General features: G+C 41.2%; 1 long non-coding RNA gene and 1 pseudogene across 1 annotated transcript; both read right to left on the reverse strand.

Moving 5' to 3' along the window:
- Positions 1 to 7,154: 7,154 nt before the first annotated feature.
- On the reverse strand, positions 7,155 to 12,716 carry LOC122917663. Its single transcript, XR_006386423.1, has 3 exons — positions 12,682 to 12,716; positions 12,418 to 12,565; positions 7,155 to 7,730 (listed from the first exon to the last, which is right to left on the reverse strand). It is a non-coding gene; the product is annotated as an uncharacterized LOC122917663 (long non-coding RNA).
- Positions 12,717 to 12,737: 21 nt separating this feature from the next.
- The window catches only part of LOC122917662, a 65,104-nt pseudogene continuing 58,276 nt past the window's right edge, over positions 12,738 to 19,565 (reverse strand).

The raw sequence follows: 19,565 nt of genomic DNA on the forward strand, positions 1-19,565 counted from the left end.
CTTCCTTACTTCCTCAGGCAGTATTCATGGCTATAAGAGGAATCATTAAATCAGGCTAGTTTCAGAACTGCAGTTTTGAGGCAGGAGGTGGGCTCCAACACATTTCTTCAAGGGTCTTATTTTTTTCCTTAAACTTCAGTGCACATGATGGTCAAGAATGGCTGGCCACATGCATCCCTTTTCTTCTGTGATATTTATCTTGCTAATGCTTATTATCTTGCTAATGCTAATGCTTAAAACAGTATCCAGGGTGTAAGCACCATGCTTTCCTTGCCTGGAGCCTTGGAGAGTATATCAGTAGTAAGTAGTACATTAGGGATGCAGGACATATCAGGGCAACCAAGCCTCTTACCCCATTTCCAGTTTCCAGGATGAAGCAGGCCTGAGCTGGAGCAGAGAGAAGACTGACACTACTAAGTCAAACTTGGAGTTCTGATTACTTTATGGGAATTCTCATCTGAGCATACCTTCTTACCCATGGCCAGAGGTTCTTACTCAGGGTCATGGACCCATTGCCACTATGGGTAGAAATCCATATTTCTAATTTGAGACAAAAATCAGATGTTTATTTTCACTAACTAAACTCTAACTGAAATTTAGCATTTCTTTTCACATAAAATGCAACAAAATGCAGTAAAATCACTGGTACCTGTGACTCTACGACCAACAAAACCATGGTTATTCATAATTTACTCTAGATTGGTGTAGACGTCTCAAAATTCATGACTACATCATAAGTACGGTGCGTATTAGCTCTATCAACAGATCTTGTGCCAATATAGCAATAAAAATACTGCATTATTGTAAAATTTTGGAAATATCTTGAGAATAGTCTTTCAACAACATTGGTTTCCTTTATTAGAAACATTAATCTGAGGGGATCCTGGGCTTCAGAGGAGTCTGTGGTGTAGGAAAGCTGAGAGCTGACCCAGAGGACTCAGAAGAGTCATGAGCCTGCTGAAGTATGCTGCAGGGTAGAGAAAGTTTACTTCACTCAGTTAAGTTTAAAGGGCTGCAGGAGGCAGAAATCATCTAGTATGGCAAGTACACAAGTCAGCTGATCATTGCAACCACTGATGAAATGTTATGATGGGCACTACAGGGAGACATGATGGAGGAGAGGCTCTAGCTCAGACTTCAGGGTCTGAGGAACCTGCTGGGAGGAACCGAGACACCCAGGGTGGACAGGAATTGGGTCGGCAAATGGACACGAGCAGACAGATGGTGCTCCAGGCAGAAAGCAGAGCCTGAGTAAAGGGTGGGGGAGAGAGCGTACGGCATGTCTTGCTCTCTCCCCCAAGTTGGGTATTCATCCTTTCTGATGGAGGCATAATATTCCATAGTGTATATGGACCACATTTTCCTTATCCATTCGTCCGTTGAAGGGCATCTTGGTTCTTTCCATAGTTTGGCAACCGTGGCCATCGCTGCTAGAAACATTGGGGTACAGATGGTCCTTCTTTTCACAACATCTGTATCTTTGGGGTAAATACCCAGGAGTGCAATGGCAGGGTCATAGGCTTCCCCAAGCCGAAATGTAGACTCTGAGGTAGAGAAAGGGGAGGAGGAAGCAGAATGTGGATCTTCTTTATTTGTTCACAAATTTGTTGTCAACACCCACCAGAATGTAATCTTCTTGAGAGTCTACCTTATTCCCCCTCCATTCCCAGTGTCTAGAATCATTGTGAGCAAACAGGTAGGAGCCAGATCACAGAGGGCCCTAGAGATCATGGCAAGTTTGGGGATTTTATCTAAGAGGGAAAACATCTGTTTCTCGAATGACTGATCAAGAAAAGAAAATAGTTGTGGTGAATTAACCCCTAAAATGACACTGGAACTATTCATGAGATGCCCCCTGAAGGGATCTTTATCCAGCCCTTATGTTCTGCCCTGCTGCACAGCACTGGGAGTGCCAGAAAACCTGCATGGAAAATTTTTCAGAAAGCCAAAATCCAAAGGTACAGAGAAACACTACAAATGTATATGTCAAATGCCATGAAATATGGCTCATGAACTGCCAGAGAGGTCACAAGTTAAAGGACATTACAACTAAACCCCTATTCTACTAAAATATAAGAAATATAAATTCACAAATGAATCTGATACAGATGCAGAAAAAAATAAAGGAAATTGGTTAACTATTCGTAGAATTTTGCATGTGAGAATCCACTAGACCCTGTAATTTTGAGTTGAGGCATTTTTGCCTGTTTTCCATTTTCAGCTATGAAAACACATTTTAATATCTAGATCTAGAAAGAAAAGATATAATTTTTACTTTAAAGCTTATGCTTTCCTGGGAATTAATTCCCCTCTTGTGGACGGTTGGATATGGAGATCCTTCTCAACAGGTTACCTGTCATGGTATAAACATAAAGGTTACTTTTTATTTAGTTCAAGAGCCTTCTTACCCACTACCATGTCTACTGTCATTTACTTTCACACTCTCAATCAGAGCTCTGGTGTTCTCTCCATCCCTTCAACTACTTGATCCAATTAGACCTTAATAAATGGTGGTCCTACACCTGAAAGGAATCCCTTCACGGTTTCCCAATTTTAACTTTCAGACCTTCACTTCTCTCAATGATTTCCTCCTCTTTCAGTCCATCAATACAATATCCTATGCTATGTGATACCCAACTTCATGGCCATCGAAATATCAAGAATATATATGGGAAGTAGACAATGAACTTATGTCACAGTGAATCTTCTACAATGCCCCATCCCCCAGGTAATCTGGTAAATTTGAGTTCTGCTCCAGGTCCCGACCAAAACCAATGCAATCAATGGTGTTTCAAAACCTCTTTTAAAAAAGGAAGGAAATTTTCATTTATTTATTTGAGAGAGAAAAAGAGCATGAGTGGGAGGAGGGGAGAGGGAGAGGGAGAAGCGTACTCCCTGCTGAGCAGGGACCCTCCCCACTCCCAGTGTGGCTCTCATTCCAGGACCCAGGGATCATGACCTGAGCTGAAAGCAGATGCTTAACCAACTGGGACACTGTGGTGCCCCAAAAACATCATTTTTAATTGAAGGTGATCCAAGTGCCAGGTACTATTCCAAACCCTTCATATACACCCCATGAGAATGGTACTTTTATCTCTATTTTACCAAAGAAAACCCTGGGGTACACAGAGGGTAAGCCCCTTGTTCACTGTTACCCCAGTAGTGGGATATGAGGCTGGGTTCATACCCAGGCAGGCTGGCTGCAGAGCTCAGACCTGTGGCAGCTAAAATGTGCTGCCTCTTATTACACCATCCATGACTACTGCATATGTGCCTCTGTGTGTTTGCAGAAACACATGGCTCTGCAAAGCCTGCCTTATTTAATTATTTGCTCAGCCATTTCAGCACTGCATAAAATAGAAGGGAGGCAGCAGATGAAGGGCTCAGGGCTCCAGGTATACGTCTAGTTCAGCAAGTACAAGGGCAGTACAGACGCTGTTCAGTTCAAGAGGGTGCTGCACAGGTGAGAGCAGGCAGCCTCATCCTAGTTTATAGGGGCGAAGAGGGAAGACTTCCTGAAGGAAGTGATGTTTCAGCTAAAACAGAGGGATGAGCAGGAGCTGGGGCCATGTGGGGGATGGAAGGAGCAGGATGCGTGGCAGAGAAAGGGACTAACCCCTGAGGTCCTGAGGATGGCCAAGACACGTCCTGAAATTCTTCTACAAAAGCCTCACTGTTTCTAGTTGTCACACACCAAGCTGGCCAATCTGATGCCCCGCTGGCACAGTACCAAATGCCACATATTCATTCTTTTCTCCAACCAGGAGCTGCCCAGGCCCGAAAAGACAACTGTTTTAAAGCCATGGTTTCATGCAGGCACACCCTAGAAATAAAGTTACTTCAGGGTTGCCTGCGGTAAAACTGAAGGGAACAGCCCGAAGACCAAAGGAAGAATGTTTTTGTTTGTTTGTTTTTGTTTTTGGAAGCATGCTTTATTGAATTTACAATGCAGAAAATATTTGTAGCTCCTTAGACATTTGCATTGCTATAAAAATTATACTTTATGGTATAATTATTAATGGTTTGAAGAGAAATAAACAGTATAAACAAAATATGGCCAATACTACAAAAATGTAAACCATGTAAATCAAAATCATGAAACAATTATTCTATACTCAGAGGCCTACTTAATATATACGTATGAAATTTCTTACACACATATACAATAAAAGCCCACAAAAGCCTTCACTCTGAAGCCGATCACTGTACAACTATGAAAATCTTTATCTTTTTTTAAATTAAATTATTTTCAGCATAACAGTATTCATTATTTTTTCACCCCACCCAGTGCTCCATGCAATCCGTGCCCTCAATAATACCCACCACCTGGTACCCCAACCTCCCACCCCCCCACCACTTCAAACCCCTCAGATTGTTTTTCAGAGTCCATAGTCTCTCATGATTCACCTCCCCTTCCAATTTCCCCCAACTCCCTTCTCCTCTCTAACTCCCCATGTCCTCCATGCTATTTGTTATGCTCCACAAAGAAGTGAAACCATATGATAATTGACTCTCTCTGCTTGACTTATTTCACTCAGCATAATCTCTTCCAGTCCCGTCCATGTTGCTACAAAAGTTGGGTATTCATTCTTTCTGATGGAGGCATAATACTCCATAGTGTATATGGACCACATTTTCCTTATCCATTCGTCCGTTGAAGGGCATCTTGGTTCTTTCCATAGTTTGGCAACCGTGGCCATCGCTGCTAGAAACATTGGGGTACAGATGGTCCTTCTTTTCACAACATCTGTATCTTTGGGGTAAATACCCAGGAGTGCAATGGCAGGGTCATAGGGAAGTTCTACTTTTAATTTCTTGAGGAATCTCCACATTGTTCTCCAAAGAGGCTACACCAACCTGCATTCCCACCAACAGTGGAAGAGGGTTCCCCTTTCTCCACATCCCCTCCAACACATATTGTTTCCTGTCTTGTACGAAAATGCATGAGGCCAAAAGTTAACAGTGAAAAATGTCTCCTTATCTAACATTCTTTTCCATGATGAAATTAAAATATTACCAAGTGTGTCAGGATACATTAAAAAAAAAAAAAAAAGGAGCAGTGTATAATTGTGATTTTAAAAGCCCTTAAAGGAAAAACTGAGTCAAGATGAATTAGTTGCTCAAGATTATATGAATGTGCCACATTAATTCTAGGCTAAAAACATTATTTTTGAATCAAAAAATACACTTGGATAACACCTTCCTGAAATGAAATGTCGGTGATAATGATGATTTCCCACTAATGCAGCTGAAAGAGCTTCTAAGTAGCTTTTCTTTAAAGAAGATTGCTCACCAGAACTCTACATCTGTGGTTTGGATTTTGTTGCCAAAATATTTATCCAGGTTTGAATAAAGATGAGTGCTTTTGTCTATGTAATCTCCATCCAAGTCAATTTGGGTGTACTAGCCATACAAGCCAGACACAAAAGCCAAGGCAATACTTCTGTACAAAGATACACTCTAAGTACAAACCATCAGACAAATACAGAGAGACACACTGGGGGGAAATAAAGGCAACACAGAAACAACTATACTCACAGAGTTTTATGCAACTGCACCAAACACCTGAACAACTGTCCCATATGTCAACACACAGAGCCTTTCTAACCCAGGTTCCAAAGATGCCGCAGAGGCAACCAGCAGTGGCAAAACGTGCATCTCATTATGGCACAGAAATAACACCTCCCCCACCGCTCGTTTGACACTATTCGACCAGCGAGGCGCTCTTTCTGGTCAAAAATGTAAACTTGGTGTGACCTAAGCCATTGAACAGAAATCCATGGTAGAGTTGCCAGGGATAGCTCAAACTTTGCGGTAAAAACACCTAGATGTCAATAGAGAGAAGGCATGCTTTTGCAAACTCGAGGATTTTGTGGTTCTTTATAATCTTGGTGTGTAACATATCTGGTCAGTTTTCACTTAAAAGAAAATGAAGCTGGGAAACAAAAGATTTGATCATAAAAATCATAAACGGGAAAAACTGCTCCACGGAATTGTTTTAATTGAACAAAAAGGAATGTTATTAGCTTATGTAATACAATAAATAAGTTATTATTTAAGGTTTTTCCAGCAGACTACTTGGAAGCTGGAACTATATGAACCAAGGTAAGTTCAAACCTCTAGTTGGGGATAACTTAATTGGTTCAAGGCCACTGAGAACCAAAAGCCAAAAACCAAAAACCAGGCTTCCCTAGGGTCAGGTGTTGACTCCTTCAGCTGTTAGAGACCTTTCAGTGGGGAAATCTGGGGGGCACTGCACGTTCTAGAAGGAGAGCAAGACCCACCACATTGTTGGTGAGGAGGAGTCACGAGTCATATTAAACAAAAGACTCTGATTTCCCATTCCTAAGGACAGTACCTCTTGTGAAGAGATGAATTTCCAAAACTATACATAACATTTTTTTCACTGTTCATTATTTTAGGTAGTGAATGCTGGCCATGACAGAGGTCAGAGATTTGTACCATATTGGAGATTATGCTTGTAAATCATGGGAAGGTCTGAAACAATCATGCACATTTTCCTTGGGCAAATGTTAAAGTGGTAGTGTGTTGTTTTTTTTAAAATGAGATATAATTCACATCCCATAAACTTTCCCCTTTTAACAATTCAGTGTTATTTCATGTTTTTATCAAGTTAGCAGCCATTATCAAAGTATATATTCCAGAACATTCTCATTCCCCAAATAAACCACATCCCCCATTAGCAGTCACTCCAGCTCCTGTCTTTCCCTAGCCATGGCCATGACTGGCTGGTATATATTTTTAAGTGAAGAGTGACAGCTTTCCTGGGCATTGTACTTTTACCAGTATGTGGCCTCCTATGATTTTCATTAGAATTTTTAACATGAAACTTAAACCACAGACTTTGTGGAGATGTCAGTACCCTTTTTTTTTTTCTTCCTAACTTTTTGTCACACAAACGTTTTTTCCTCTGTATATAAAAATAGATTTTTCTGTCTCCACTGAAGCCTACAACATTATTTTTTCTCAATTAAATTCTGTTGTTTCAGAAATGAGAAAAGTCAATGCCCCAATATTTAAAAAGTCCGACTAACCAGAGTCCTTATTAACCGTGAGTCATCGTGGTCTCCTTCCCACTCCTTACAGTGCACAGAATCCGAGAGGCCAAGGCCTGCAATGCCAAGCTGCTTATTTTGCAGGTGAGGAAACAGATTTATCGTGGGCTGCTGACACATCTGAGACCACAGACAGCAAAGCTAGGATGATAATCCCCTTTTACTAGTATTCTAGTAACAGATATTTTAAAAAAAAATGTTGTTTTAGGTTATCTACAAAGTCAGCTACCACGTAGGTCTACATCAGGAAGTTTCTTCTACAGCTTTGATCTGAGCATATGATTTTTTTTAACCATTTTTTTACATGTCCTCTTTTGAGACTCTGTAAGGACAAGTCAAGTACCTTCAACCATGGGGCCCAAATCATTCACTGAAACCTAGCAAAGAGCCAGGGCTCCAGAAGGATCTCAGAGCACAGTTCCGAGGCCCACACTGTCAGCTTCCACCTGGTCATGTCTGGAGGACGCACGCCTCTGTGAGAAGCAAACTCGTCACAGACACCCAGGACTCTGGGCCTGAAGACCTGACAGGCCATGGATGTTTGGGATTTAACTACTGCAACAGTTCTTCGTCTGCGCTGACTTTCTGGAACTGGTCCCGGTCAGTTTGGTGATGGATTTGCTGTCATCTTCATCGATCCTTGTTTTCACTTCCCTGCGGGAAAGGGGCAGGGGAAAGAGGGAGAGAGAGACATAGAGAGAGAGAATGCATTACTGAGGTACAAAACTAAACCACAAATGGTTCTGTAGAAATAAAAACAAGACGGCTGAGCACTTGCTGTATGTCATCCAGACACCGTTCTAGTGAGGACCATGTGAATTTGTTGGGCCCCATTTTATATGTGCGGAAGCAAAGGCAAAGAAAGAAAGGTGAAGCAAGTTCCCTTCGGTCACGTGGCTGGAGAAGCCACAGAGCCGGGCCTGGAACCACGTCTGAACTCTGAGCACCGGCCATGCTCACACATGCACGAGGCAGGCATACACGAGACACACATGCACAGCAACACACAACACAAACACATACACATACACACACACATACCCTATTGCTCTCTCCTGTGGTCTCACATGCTTTACAGTCTGCCGCACGCACAGCTCACTCCTTAGCACTCTGGAACCTGGCTTCCATCGCTGACTAGTACTTGCTGACCTTAACAAGAGCAATGATGACTTCAAGACCACTCTTTAATGATACAGGATCATGGAGATAATGATGAATGCTTAAAATCCAGGGGAAAAAAAATCTTCCTTCCACCTCTTCCTAACTTTCCTTTAGAATTAACACCTAGAGGCTACAATGACAAAAGATCTTCACTTTCACAAGTGAAAACCTCCTAGGGATAGTATCCTTCCAAGTGGGTTCCCAGGGATGCCTGTGAAACATGCAGACCCTGAATGGCACTCCTGACTCTGACAGCTCATCCCCAGGAGGCCTCCAAACAATCCTACCTTCCCCATCAAGCCTGGGGAGCTCCCACTATGGGCTGTCCCTTCACAATACTGGCTCTGTGACTGCTTATATTAATAGAATGCAGGGGAAATGGTGGGCTGGGACTCCAAGCCAAGCGAAAATAAGGCCTAGCTGCTCTCAGCTGCCAGGGCTCCTCAGTGGAGAGGGCCAGCAGAGTGGCCAGAAGGACAAGGACCCTGGTGGCAGACACCCAGCCTCAGCTTTACCCCCATGGCCCCCTGACCGCAAATGCATGAGACACCCCAAACAAGAACCTTCCAAGTAGAGGAACCTTCCAGCTGAGATCCAGCCAATCCTGATAATTTCAAGAAACTAAAAGGTGGTAGTTGTTTCAGGCAACCACGTTTTGGTTTATTGCAGAGCAGCAGACAACTGAACCTACTAAAAACTTGCATATTCCTAGTACAGCAACACTGTTAGGGGTAGGGTTGATATTTATATCAAAATATAATGCAATCCACATGTAATCTTAAATTTTTTAGCAGCCATATTGAAAAAATATAAAAAGAAAGAGGTAAATTTAATTTTATTAATATATTTTAACTCCGTATGGCAAATATATTATCATGCTAGCATTTTATCAATAAAAATAATAATGAAGTATTTTATGATTTTATACTGTCTTCAAAATCTAGTACTTACTCAGTACCTATAGCACATCTCAATTTGGGTTTGTCACATCCAGGTGGCCCATGGAGGCCAAATTGGTCAGCAGGACTCCAGAATGTGCTGATATGTGCTAACTTTTGAAAACCTCTATACTGTGAGTTGGAAAGAAGGTATCTCAGGAGAAGAAAAAAAAAAAAAAAGAGGGAGGAATTAACTCTTGCTGAAGGCCAGCTAATAAACGCTATACTATATGTTTTCACATTTTTCTTATTTAATGCACATAAACAATCACACAACACAAACACACATGCAACCCTGACAGGTGACAGGATAGTATTATTATCCTCACTTCACAGACGAGGAATCAAAGACCCAGGAGAAGAAGGAAGGTACACACTCATAGAACATCCCACACGTGCGTTGCTGAAGCAACAACACTTGTGGGAATTTGTTACAGCAACAACAGAGAACTCATACAACTTCCAACTGCATCATCTCAGACATTTGGTCATTCAACAAATGCTCAATTTATGCCAAACGCTGGGACCCTCTATTAGTGAGCACTGAAGGAGAGAGAGAAGGCTAAACAAATCATTCCCAGGTCCCGAGACAGCTGCTAACACCAAGCACGGTACACCAGTCGTACTGGTCTGCGGGGAAGGAAAGCGTTGTGGAGATGGGGCTGCGTGGACACTCTGACACAGGAGGGACCTCTTGAAAGAACAGGAATTGACCTTCGCTTAATGAGGAAAGGAGATTCTAGGTGCAAGGGACAGCCTGCATAAAGGCAACGAGACATAAAAGAGCTTGGCCATAAGTGGAATTAGGTTTGCTGTGTCTACAGATTATCATTCCTTTGGGAAGTAAGATTAAGAAATGCGACCAGAAAGGTAGGTGAGGCCAGGCTGTGAGGGTTTGCACATGTTGGATACAGTCACGGCTCTGGAATTTCCTCTAGGTGGGGGGTGGGGATGTGGTTATGGAATTTTAAAAAGAGGTGGAGGTAAAAAATACAGAAATTGGAGAAGTCGCCAGCTAGAGGCAGTTCTAGAAGCCCTGGGGATAGATGACCTTAGGCAGAGAGAGAGAGAGTAAAGAAGAAGAGAATGTGGAATGCAATCCTGAGATTGCCAATAAGGAAGCAGCAAGCCGATGCGCCAGAGTGGTGGCAACAAGTCCCAATGTTGCCACTTAGTAGCTGTGTCACTTTGAGCAAGCTGATTAAGCATTCTAGTCCTCCACTTTCTTATCTGTGCAATGGGTATACTAATCATAGCGCCTTCACAAGACAACTCACATCTCTCCCTTCTAGGTGGTCCAATAGCCTCTACCAGCTACAATCATCTGACTGTCTGGTCGAATGTTTTCTCTCTCTCTCTCTCTCTCTCTCTCTCTTGTCCCCCCTTCTCATTACACTGCATGGCCTGCAAATATTCATTTCCTTGATACCACTAATGAACCATGTATGGGGTCTCCACAGGCTGAGAGCTCACAATAATGCAGACATTTTACTGAACCTGAAAGCAACTATTAGGGAGGAAAAATACATACCCACATGGTCCATCTGGCCTTTGGTTTTTCTAATCCACTATAAGTCCAGGCATGTCCCTCCCACTTCAAGGAAATCAGATATTTCAAACACCTACAATAGGTGTAAGCCTGGGAAAACTACACTTTCTCACCAAAACTACCATATGCTTGGCAACTGCATGTAAGGTGTCTCATTGGCAGATTTCCTCCCAACAGGCTCAGCTCCTGGGCTGAATGGAAATAATCAGCCTGAGCACTTTTTGTGGGTTTGTTTGTTTTTTTTTTCTTCCAAATCTCAGACCATTGATCAATTAAACACTTTGGAACTTGAATCTACTGCAAAATGTACAAAGCTTGTGGTTCTGATCCTGGCAAGCTCACTTGCCAATGGACAATGATTGTGGTAAATGTCCTGTCAGCACTGCGAGGAAACTGCATTTCTAGGAAACACTTTTCCTGGGATTGAGAGGTTTCTAGAAAAAAGCAATACTAGTAGTTCAGGGTGTTAACCAAACATTCATGGCCTCCCCTCAAAACAGAATTCTGTTTCAGACGTGCAAATCCATAAACTCATCTAGCTCATGTTTTATGACATGAGACAGCATGAAAGCAGCGGTGATGGTAATTGTCTTGCAAGATCTAAATTGAGAACGTAACATAGTTACATTATACGTAACTTTCTACAGGATGTAAAACCTTTTTTTAGATGATACAGACAAAAGGAAAATCTACGTTCTGTTTGTGTGATTACACGAAGTCGGTATGTCTCTGCGTGTTTATGTGTGTGCTTGTGTGCATGTGGATGTGTATGTGTGTATGTATCTGTGTGAGGATACGTGGGAGGTGTGCATATACACCATACTCTTGAGCAACCAAACAAAACGTGGTGGGCTTTTCAGGAACCAAATAAAAGTGAACTTGCAGATTTGTTATCTTGAGGGGTATGATGAAGGACCATGAATTTACAAAGACGCCCACTGTGAAGAGGGTATAATCAATCTATTCTAATATCTCTCATCATCAAAATAAGAACTCTTTAGATAAAGAAGAAAGGTGAACGATAATTTGCAAACCTTCAACTCCTTTTACTGATTAGTATGCAAATTTGGGAAATCAGGACACTTCCTCTCTTGTTCTCAGAACTGCTTACTCATGTATTCCGCTGTAATGGAGGGGAAGGGATCATACACCTGGCGATGATTTTGACCATGACAAAGTGGCCATCAACAATGTCACTTTGCCAAGTGACAGCTTATCAGAAAAGCTTTCCGCGGTCACTCTGTGTAAAACTGCACCTCTCTCCAAACTTCATCTTTTTTTTATCCATTGCTGTCCTTTGGGGTGAAGTTTCCTTGCAGGCTGGGATTTAGTTGCCTCTGTTCATTGTGGGTCCTTAGCACTTACAGCAGTATCGTGCTCCTAGGAGAACTCAGGAAATGTCTGCTGAATAAATGAATCTGTCATCTCTGGCTCTAAGCTTGGTCTGGCTGCTCTGACTGGCTAAGTGGATACCTCTGTCTTTTGTCAGTCTTCTTTTCCTAAAGTTAGGCCTTCACCAAAACAGAAAACCATTCTGTAGATAAGGATACACACACACACACACACACACACACACACATTCCTATATATTATATATGTATACAGAGAGATCTGTGTATATACTTTCTATGGAAAATAAAATCAAGCTAAAAGAAGGTCATTTCCCCATTACCAACTGGAGAAGGAACCATACCCAGGGTGGCACTTGTATTTCCTCGAAATTCATTCTTGCAGAGCCTCATGAGGAAACTAGACTTCCCCACTGCAGCATCCCCAGCAAGCACAATCTTGTAAGCCTTCTGTGAGCTGGAAGATTTATGGTCGCCATCCACCATGTCTGTCTAGGGGGACAAAGCCACGGTGGGTGACAAAGGTCGGGCCAGTTGTCTTCCTAATAAGTTATAAGGCACCAAAAATTCACAGTGTTCGTGAATAAAATATCCCAGAAACTACCTACCTGTGGTGACAGAGCTGAGATGGGCTTTCTTGAAGAACTGAGGACACTGCCCTCACTAGTGGACCCCTGGGGCTTCCAGTCTAAGATGGCAGCCACACCTTCGGCACCAAACGTCTCTTCATCCCTTATATCAGGAACCTGGTTTTTGTTATTATTTTTTTTTTAGTCAGCCATTAAAAAACAAAGTCTCTCATTACACATATATATTATGGATTAAAGAGAAGAAAAATATGCAGATGAATCTATAATCAGTTCTGTTATGGAACAGAGGAGCCCTAAATGGCAATCTGTGAAAATTTCTCCCTACCCTGATGAAGAAAAATACATTCTACTGACTATGTTTCATATTTATAACCTTTAAGTCATATTCCCATGACAGATACAAGTCAAACAGGTATCTGTTACCTGTTGGTAACATGGAAATGATAGATTTCCATCGAAGGCCCAGGAGACAGTGATTTCTGGGGCTTATGTCTATGTCTGAAGCATCCCCCCAAAGCTCTCCTGCATGTCGTGTGACCTCTGAGGTGCCCTCTGCTCCCTATATTCCACCTCCGAGTCATATTCGTTGGAATCTCTCAGGGTAGACAAGCCGCTGTCAAAGCAGCTCTCGGGAAGGCTGTCCACCTCACCATTCATCCTCTGCATAGGGTCACAGAGGGCCAATGAGTCACAGTCCTCATCCACGTAGGAGGAGCGGGATGACCTGGTGAAAAAGGAGAAGACAGCTCTACCCGAGAGTTCACAAAGCTCAGGACTACACAGCAATGGACTCAAGAAGACTAACAACTCTCCCTTTTGCCAAGAATCACAATGTACTCCATGACTATGCATCAGGGGAAACAAAGTGTTCAGAGCAACACCAGCTCATTCTACGCAACAACCAATTAAGATAAAGACACTCAAGTCTAATATTTAATAAAAATGAAGCCATTTTTAAAAATCACATTCTGTATTTCCTAACAAGAAAGGAATTGCAGTGTTCAGAGCATAAATGCAAGTTAAGAAAAATGTATGCAGGACATGTGAAACTTTTTACTCTAATGTGGTCAGACCATACTCCAAATAGCTCGTCCATTTCCGGATAACAGCTCTACTTTTTAAAAGGGATGCTGACAACCTAGATGGGAAACCATGATGACCACGAGACTCAAAACCCTCAGAGACAAGAAACTGTGCCATGAGCTCAACTTCAGTCTTATTGGTGTCCCTCTTCAAATCCTCAGAGAAGCTGACACATGAAGATAAAGAATACATTCTCTTAGGTTGCACAAGACAAAATAAGGGCCAACTGATAAACTTTTCTAGAAGTCATATATTTTTTTAAAGATTTTATTTATTTATTTGACAGAGAGAGAGATCACAAGTAGGCTGAGAGGCAGGCAGAGAACGAGGAGGGGAAGCAGACTCCCTGCTGAGCAGAGAGCCCAATGCGGGGCTCAGTCCCAGGACCCTGGGATCATGACCTGAGCTGAAGGTAGAGGCTTCAGCCACCCAGGCATCCCGGGAGTCATATTTCTAATCAACACGGTAAAAATGACAGGCAGTTAGAAAGGTGTGGTACCAGAATATGACACAGGGAGTTTTCTGACACTAGGTGTTGATACATAGTCTAGTAAGAAGCTTGTACGTTTGACAGGGAGGTTTCCCGGATAAAGGCAGGAACCTCTGGCTTCTATGGATGTTTTCATTTGTGAAACTCTCTTAACATCTTATAAGTAAGGGAGAAATTAACATCCGACAAAGAATCAAAAGAAACCGTATTATTTCCCTATTTACTTTTGCTTTTCCATTTGATTTTCCCAAAAACCTGTTTATACTGAAATAGTGGGGTGCATGCATGGCTCAGTCAGTTAAGTGTCAGACTCTTGATTTTGGCTCAGGTCATGATCTCATGGGCATTGAGATTGAGCCCCACATCGGGCTCTGTGCTCAGGGTGGAGGTTGCTTGAGATTCTCTCTCTCTCTCTGCACCTCCCCCCCCCCGCCATCATAAGTCCTAAAGAAGAAGGAGGAGGAGGAGGAGAAGAAAGGGGGGAGGAGGAACAACAAGAACAAGAAGGAAGGAAGGAAGGAAGGAAAGAAAGAAGGAAGGAGGGAATGGGAGAGGAGATGAGAGGAAAGAAAAAAGAAAAGAAGAAAAACAAGGGCCACAGCCTATTTAGCCTCCATTACACTGGAGCACCATCTTGGGTCACTTGGCAAACACTGTCTCATCAGAGTGAGGAAATGGGCAGAGTATATAGTCCACAGAGATAAAAACAGTAAGAGACGAATATGTTCAGAAAACAGAGGGTGATCTCAATATAAATAAGTATAAGTGACACAAGTCTGAGAAGTCAAAAATATTTTGGTGCCGGGGTGCCTGGGTAGCGCAGTCTGCTAAGTGTCGGCCTCTTTGGTTTTGGCTCACTCATGATCTCAGTGTTGTGAGATGGATTCCCATGTTGGGCTCCGTGCTCAGCTCTGAGTCTGCTTGAAGCTCTCTCTCCCTCTCCCTCTTCCCCTCCCGCTCATGTGCTCTCTCCCCAAAATAAATAAATAAATCTTTAAAAAAGACTATTTTAGTACCATTAGCAAATGCTTAAAATTAACTTAAAAAGTAAGAACCACCAAATTCTCCCTAAATATGTTACTTAATTACAAAGTCTTTATCCTGGGGGCACATATTCAGACCAGATTGTTAACTAGCTAGCTCTGTGTGTCTGTGTGCATACATACATTTTTTTGTTGTTTCATCATTTATGAAATTATCATTCTAAAACTTTTAGCCACGCTATAAGGAACCAAAGAAAACCATTCTCACTATAACATAGTACAAACTACTTCAGCTCCATATCATTATTAATCACAACTGTTTTCAAAAACATTCAGATTTTTGATAAGAAGGGAAGAAGTGAAATACAGAATTGAGAAATCACTTCCATGAATATCCAGACTCCTAATTTAAAACACAGGTACACATCAGATTTTCTCAAAGTCAACATATATATACCCTTTAAAAAATTAAACTATTTTTACCTGCCCAAAAAATATTTTCATAAGTAAGTATGTACTGTTGGGGCCGATTCCAAAATAAAACCTGTTAAACCCCTAGGGCCTGCCTGGGCCTACTTAGCCATAGTGACTCCATGTTGCCTAGGTAGCCATTTTGTTGTTTAATAAATGCCTCAGCAGTTACTGATACCGGTTCCGGGTAATGTTGCTAAAACACATACCTAAAACAAGGCCATTTTGTTGTTTAATAAATGCCTCAGCAGTTACTAGTATTGGTTCCGGGTAACCGTTACTAAAACACACAGGTAGGATACATCCAGTCAGCCAAAGCCACATATGTAGATGTCTGCAGTTGTGCCCTATAAAACTAGCCTGTAAGACCAAGGGGTAGTTGTTCTCTTCAGAGGTGGCCCTGGCCGGTCAGTCTGCCCCTGGCCAGTCAGTCTAACTTCTTATGCTTAGTGTAGAATAAGGCTTTGCATAACTTCCACTTTGTCTCAGTCTCATTCCTTTGATAATGGACCCAACAGTACAAATATAGAACAAGCTATTTTTTTGTTACAAATCTTAGAAAAACACAAAACTAAAACAAGTATACAAGTTAAAATCCAGTAAGGTCACAAAAGCAATAAAATTAAATTTAAAATATGCTTTTAAGTTTTTATATTAGCATCAAAAACTTCTGATACTAAGCTTCTGATATTAAAATAATGACCTTCCAAAGAGGACATCAGTCCAGACCCTGGTGGCCCGCTGGTTATTATTCAGGGGGATGAGAACAAGAGTGCTCTACTTCTGTCCCTCTGAGCCACTGGGTGTGATGACTTTGTCCCTTAGAACCTACTCTTGAGGAGTTCTTAATCCAGTACCAAGAGCCTTATTCATGGTGTGTAACCTTTCCCAAAATGAACCATGGTAAAATTTCTGAAATAATTTTCAGTAATGTATCTTTTCCCCTATGTGCTTAGAATTGGTCTTAAATATCAGTCCAGAAAAATCACACTGCACCCACACAGTTTTTAAAAGTAATGTATTTTTCTTAATAACAGAGCAAGTGAGCTGCCTACATGTCTACAAACCATCAACATTTGTTATTTCACAAATCAGTGACAATAAAAACATCTCATACCTGTATAGCATTTTCCTAAAAGTGATCAATAATAAGCCCTGGTAATAAACCTTCCTGACCATTTTTGCTATTGCCAGGATAGTTAAGAACATTATTCTTTATTTTTTTTTGTTGATTTCTAGTTTTTACTTAAATTGTAGTTAGTTAACATATATGGTAAATTGGTTTCAGTAGAATTTAGTGATTCATGACTTACATGTAATACCCAGTGCTATTTACAGCAAGTGCCTTCCTTAACACCCATCATCCATTTAACTCATCCCCCACTGTTTTCCCTCCAACAACCCTCAGTTTGCTCTCTGTAGTTAAGTCTTTTATGATTTGCTTTTCCTCTCTCTTTTGACTGTTTTTCTTCCCCTATGTTCTTCTGTTTTGTTTCTTAAATTCCACATATGAGTGAAATCATACGGTATTTGTCATTCTGAGTTATTTTGCTTAGCACAATACACTCTAGTTCCATCACCATTGCAGCAAATGACAGGATTCCATTCCTTCTGATGGCCAATATTTCATTGTATATATATACCACCTCTTCTTTTTCCATTCATCAGTTGACAGACATTTGGGCTCTTTCTATAATTTGGCTATTATTGATAATGCTGCTATAAACATTGGGGAGCATGTACCCGTTCAAATCAGTATTGTTGTATCCTTTGGGTAAATACCTAGTAATGTAATTGCTGGGTCACAGGGTAATTCTGTTTTGACTTTTTGAGGAACCTCCATACTGCTTTCCACAGTGGCTGCACCAGTTTGCATTCCCAGCAAGAGTGTAAGACGGTTCCCCTTTCTCCACACCCTCACCAACATTTGTTTCCTGTGTTGTTAGTTTCAGCCATTCTGACAGGTGTGAGGTGGTATCTCATCATGGTTTTGATTTGTAATTCCCTGATAATAAAAGATCTTGAGCAACTTTTCATGTGTCTGTTAGCCATTTTGTATGTCTTCTTTGGAAAAATGTCTATTCATGACTTCTGCCCATTTCTAAACTGGATTATTTATTTTTGGGTGTTGAGTTTGATTAAGTTCCTTATAGATTTTGGATACTAATCCCTTATCAGATAAGTCATTTGCAAATATCTTTTCCCATTATGTCAGTTGCCTTTTAGTTGTGTTGACTGTTTCCTTTGCTGTGTAGAAGCTTTTTATCTTGATAAAGTCCCAATAGTTCATTTTGCTTTTGTTTCTCTTGCCTCCGAAGATGTGTCTAGGTAGAAGACTATGCTATGCCTAAGGTTTAAAAGGTTTCTGCCTGTGTTCTCCTCTAGGATTTTGATGGTTTCCTATTGCACATTCAGGTCTTTCATCCATTTTGAGTCTATTTTTATGTGTGGTGTCAGGAAATGGTCCAGTTTTATTCTTCCGCATGTGGCTGTTCAGATTTCCCAACATCATTGGTTGAAGAGACTTTCTTCCATTGGACATTCTTTCTTGCTTTGTCAAGAGATTAGATTTCACATAGTTGTGGGTCTGTTTCTGGATTTTCTATTTTTTCCATTCATCTATGGGTCTGCTTTTGTGCCAGTACCATACTGTCTTGATGATGACAACTTTGTAATAGAGCTTGAAGTCCAGAATTGCGATGCCTTCAGCTTTGGTTTTTTTTTTTTTTTTCCTTCTTCTTCTTCTTCCTTTTTTTTTTTTTTTAAGATTTTATTTATTTGAGAGAGAGTGCACAAGTGGGAAAGATCATGTGAGCATAGTGGGGGAGGGGCAAAAGGAGGGGGTCATGTGGACTCTCTACTGAGCAGGAAGCCCAACCCAGGCCTCAATCCCAGGATCCTGGGATCATGACCTGAGCTGAGGCAGACAATTAACTGATTGAGCCAGCCAGGCACCCCTTTGCTTTTCTTTTTCAAGACTTTTGACTATTTGAGGTATTTTCTCTTTGCATACAAATTTTAGGGCTGTTTGTTCTAGTTCTGTGAAAAATGCTGGTGGTATTTTGATAGGGATTGTACTGAATGTGTAGATTGCTTTGGGTAGCATAGACATTTTAACAATATTTGTTCTTCCAATCCATGAGCATGGAATGTTTCTCCATTTCTTTGTGCCTTCCTCAATATATTTCATAAGTGTTCTACAGTGTTCAGAGTACAGATCTTTTACCGCTTTGATTAGGTTTATATTTCATAAGTGTTCTATAGTGTTCAGAGGACAGAACTTTTACCTCTTTGGTTAGGTTTATTCATAGGTATCTTAAGGTTTTGGTACAATTGTAAATGGGATCTATCCCTTGACTTCTTTTTCTGCTGCTTCATTATTGGTATATAGAAATGCAATAGATTTCTGTACATTGATTTTATATCCTGTGACTTTGCTGAATTCATGTTACTGGTTCTAGTAATTTTTTTGTTTAAAGTATCATGTCATCTACGAATGTGAAAGTTTACTTCTTACTTGTTGATTTGGGTGCCTTTTGTTTTTGTTGTCGGACTACTAAGGCCAGGACTTCCAGTACAACGTTAAATAACAACTGTGAGAGCAGGTATCCCTGTCTTATACCTGACCATAGAGGGAAAGTTCTCAGTTTTTCCCCTTTGAAGATGATATCAGCTGTGGGTCTTTCATATATGACCTTTATGATGTTGAGGTATGTTCCATCTATGCCTACTGTGTTGAAGGTTTTCATGAGGAATGTATGCTGTATCTTATCAAATGCTTTTTTGGCATCATTGAGGAGATCCCATAATTCTTATCCTTTATTTTATCAACTGGTTGATTTGTGAATATTGAACCACCTCTGCAGTCCAGGAAT

This window comes from Neovison vison, chromosome 9 (assembly GCF_020171115.1).
Source record: "Neovison vison isolate M4711 chromosome 9, ASM_NN_V1, whole genome shotgun sequence".
Lineage (NCBI taxonomy): Eukaryota > Metazoa > Chordata > Mammalia > Carnivora > Mustelidae > Neogale > Neogale vison.